This window comes from Chinchilla lanigera, unplaced genomic scaffold (assembly GCF_000276665.1).
Source record: "Chinchilla lanigera isolate Chin_1 unplaced genomic scaffold, ChiLan1.0 scaffold00169, whole genome shotgun sequence".
NCBI classification, from domain to species: domain Eukaryota; kingdom Metazoa; phylum Chordata; class Mammalia; order Rodentia; family Chinchillidae; genus Chinchilla; species Chinchilla lanigera.
This window is the reverse complement of record NW_004955570.1, coordinates 1,162,508-1,166,649: the sequence shown is the minus strand read 5'-3', so window position 1 is coordinate 1,166,649 and position 4,142 is coordinate 1,162,508. Positions and strand designations below refer to the sequence as shown.

At 49.8% G+C, this 4,142-nt stretch overlaps 1 long non-coding RNA gene across 1 annotated transcript in view; it reads right to left on the bottom strand.

Moving 5' to 3' along the window:
* Positions 1 to 3,636: 3,636 nt before the first annotated feature.
* LOC106147508 overlaps positions 3,637 to 4,142 on the bottom strand; it is a 6,740-nt gene continuing 6,234 nt past the window's right edge. The window contains exon 2 of the long non-coding RNA XR_001232432.1: positions 3,637 to 3,967. This is a non-coding gene — a long non-coding RNA (uncharacterized LOC106147508). The remainder of the gene's footprint in view (positions 3,968 to 4,142) is intronic.

Genomic DNA, 4,142 nt, shown 5'->3' with positions numbered 1-4,142 from the left:
ACCATGGGACCTAGGGGCTCTCTTCTCTCCTTTTTTTTTTTTTTTGTCTTTTTTGAGACAGGGTCTCACTATGCAGTTCAGACTGGTCTTGAGCTCACTTTGTAGCCCAGGCTGGTCTCGAACTTGCAACGATCCTCCTGCCTCAGCCTCCCTAGTGCTGGGATTACAGGCGTTCGCCACCATTCCCGGCAGTTTTTGTTTGTTTGTTGAAGCGGGGGGCTCTCTTCTCAAAGCAAAGTCCTTTCTTTTATTGTGGTGGTGCTGGGGTTGACCCCAGGGCCTCCCATTGAACTACACTCCCAGCCCTATTTGTTTTTATTTCCAGTGAACATCTCAGTATTTTGCCTAGGCTGGCTGGAATGGGATGCTCCTGTCTCAGCCTCCCCAGTGCTGAGAGTACACGCACAGGCTATTGGGCCCTGCTGGAATATATATTATTGAGTAGAGTTTACATGAGATATAATCCAGATATAACCAAACAAGCTACGAATAAACCTGGCAATTGGCCTCTTCCTTCCATCCAGGGTCACCTGGGCGGGCCCTGAGAACTCAGGCGGCGGCGCACTGCCCCTCCCTGGTGGCCTCAGAGCACGCAGCAGAGCCTGGGAGGAGCCGCCTCTTCTGTGTGCGCGCCGGGAGGATGAACCTGCGCCCGGCGGCCGACAGGAGGCGCCTTCCCAGCGCGCCCTGCAGCGCCAAGCCCACACTGCCCCCTGGAGGCCGCGCCTGCCATGACACCTGGGAGAGCGGATCTTCCCCCAGAGGGAGGGCCTGCGTAACGGCCCCTTGGGTGATTGATTGATTTAGACAGGATCTCGCTATGTAGTTTAGGCTGGCCTTGAACTCACTAAGTCGCCCAAGGTCACTAAGTCTCACCAGTCTTGATTTCTTGGCGATCATCCTGCCTCAGCCTCCCGAGCGCTGGGATTACAGGCATGTGCCACCACGCATAGTTTTTGAGAGACTGCTAAACTACTTTCTAAAGCACCTAGGCCATTTTAAATTCCCTTAAGCGATGTGTGAGGGTTCCTATCTCTCCACTAATACTTGTTATTGTCTGTCTCTTTGATCATATCCATGCCAGGGGCATGAAATTGGATCTCATAGTGGTTTGGTTTGTTTGTTTGTTTTGTCTTTTTGAGACAGGGTCTTGTTATGCAGTTCAGGCTGGCCTTGAGCTCACTTTATAGCCCAGGTTGGTCTCCAACTGGCAGCAATCCTGCATCAGCCTCCCAAGTGCTGGGACTATAGATGTATGCCACTCTCCCAGTAGTTTTGGTGTAGATTTCCCTAATGACTAATGATGTTGATCATCTTTTCATTTACCCACTGGCCATTTTTACATCTTCTGTAGAGAGATGTCTATACAGATTTTTGGCCATTTAAAATTGTTTACCCTTAACTAGGAGTGGTGGCACATGCCTGTAATCCCAGCACTCGGGAGGCTGAGGCAGGAGGATTGTTGTGAGTTTGAGACCAGCCTGGGCTACAAAGTGAGCTCAAGGCCAGCCTGAACTGCATAGAGAGGTCCTGTCTCAAAAAAAAAAATTGTGTAACCTTTATAGCTCTTAAAGTTCTTTATTCTGAATACTACCTTCTTACCAGATATATGATTTACAATTACTTCTATTCTATAAGTTGTCTTTCTACCTTCTTTATGGTACCCTTTGAAGCCCAAAGATTTTTCTTATTTTCCTTCCCCTTCCCTTTCCCCTTCCTCTCCTCCTCTTCCTTGTCCTCCTTCTTCTTCTCTTTTATAGGTCTTTTTTTTTTTTTCTTTTTGAGACAGGGTCTCGCTGTGCAGTTTGGGCTGGCCTTGGGCTCACTTTGTAGCCCAGGCTGGCCTCGAACTTGCAACAATCCTCCTGCCTCAGCCTCCTGAGTGCTGGGATTACAGGCGTGAGCCACCACGCCCGGCTTTCGGTCTTTTTTTGAGACAGGGTCTCGATGTGCAATACAGGCTGACCTTGAATGCACTTTGTAGCCCAGACTGGTCTCAAACTCATAACAATCCTCCTGCCTCAGCCTCCTGACTGCTGGGATTACAGGCGTGCACCACCGTACCTGGCAGATTTTTCATTTTGATGAAACCAAATTTATGTACTTTTATTTTGTCCTTTATGCTTTGGGCATCATATTTAAGCAACCACTGCACATTAATCAAAAGTCACAAAGAGCTGGGTGTGGTGGTGCATGCCTGTAATCCCAGCACTCAGGAGGCTGAGGCAGGAGGATCCTTTTGAGTTCAAGACCAGTCTGGGCTACAAAGTGAGGTCAAGGCCATCCTGAACTGCACAGTGAGACCTTGTCTCAAAAAGACCAAAAAAAAAAAAAGTCACAAAGATTCACTGCTATAGCTAAGAGTTACAGTTCTAGCTCTACACTTTTTTTCCAGATTAAGAAGCTATGAGCAGGGGGCTGGGGATTTAGCTCAGCGGCACAGCGCCTGCCCGGCAAGTGCAAGGTCGTGAGTTCAATCCCCCATACTGGAAAAAAACCAACCCCCCCCACCGCAAAAAAAAGCTCTGAGCAGGGTGTGGTGCATACCTGTAATCCCAGCACTTGGAAGGCTGAGCCAGGAGGATCGTTGTGAGTTCAAGGCCAGCCTGGGCTATGAAGTGAGTTCAAGGCTAGCCTCAACTGCATAGCAAAACCATGTCTCAAAAAGACCAAAAAAAAAGAGCTACACGCAAGCCAGGCATAGTGGCACATGCCTGTAATCCCAGGACGCTGGGAGGCTGAGGGAAGAGGATCACAAGTTTGACCCAACCCGGACAATTTAGAGATTTAGGGAAACCCTGTCTCAAAATGAAAAAGGGGTGGCAGTACAGATCAGTGCAAAGGCCCTGGGTCCCTGGTCCCACACATACACATAAGAAGTGGGGAAGGAGAAGGGACAGTGGGGGAGGGGGTGAAAGACGGGGAAGAAAAGCTCACCAAATTCTTAATAGTCATCACTTCTGGCGAAGTGAAGGAAAGTGAAGTTGGGTTAGGGATTTTTGTTTATTTGTTTTCGAGTACCGGAAATTGAACTCACGACCTTGAGCTTGCCAGGCAGGCGCTGTGCCACTGTAAATCCCCAGCCCCTGGTTTAGGGATTGAATGGGGATTGAATGGGGATTTGAACTCCATATATTTTGGTATTGTTTGGATTTATTTTTTAACCCCGTCTCACTTTGACAATTCAAAATCATCAACAGCATTTTTAAAGGATTCAAGATGAAAGCAGAATGGTGGCGCAGGCCTGTAGTCCCAGCCACTGAGAAGGCTGAGGGGCGGGATTTCTTAAGTCCAGGAGTTCTAGACCAGCTGCACAGCACTGAAACTTCGTCTTTTTTTTCTTTTTGGTGAGACAGTCTAGCAACTAGTTCAGGCTGGCCTTGAACTCACTGTGAAGCCCCCGCTGGCCAGAAACTCCAAGTGATTCTCTTGCCTCAGCCTCTGGAGTGCTGGGATAACAGGCATGCGCCACCACACCCGGCTCCCATCTCACTTGTTAAAAAACTTCAGCCAGGTGTTGTGACACAAGCTTGTCATCCCAGCACTCGGGAGGCTGAGGCAGGAGGATCATTGTCAGTTCAAGGCCTGCGTGGACCACCTAGTGAGACGGCTCAAAACAAAAAGAACTAAAACCGCTTTAAATTGTAAAAACCATTTGCCATTCATCTGGATTGGAGAAAGAAAGGAGGAGGTAAGGAGCGGCAGGGAAGGCAGAGGCTGGAGAGGGACCTAGGGACAGATCAGTCCCTGTCATCTTTGTTAAGGGGAGGGGTGCCCTGATCAGATCTGTGCTTTGGAAAAGTCACTGTGGGGCGGTGGGACTGTGGACGGATGGGGAGACATTTGTTAGGAGACTGCGGCCGAAATCCAGAGAGGAAAGGATGGTGGTGGAGCCAGGGACCGCATGCCTGTCATCACAGCAGGAAGATCTCAAGTTCAAGCCCAACCTGGGCACTTTAGCAAGAGCCTGTGTCAAAACAAAAAATAAAGAAGGGATGGAGATGTAGCTCAGGGCAGCGACCTGGGTTGAATCCCCAGTAAGGGTGTAGGACGCGGGCAGAGGTAGGGGCGGAGAAGGGCCTGCTGGAGAGACCCGCAGGGAAACGCACGGCCCGGGCGCTCGGGGGCCCACGCTCGGTCCC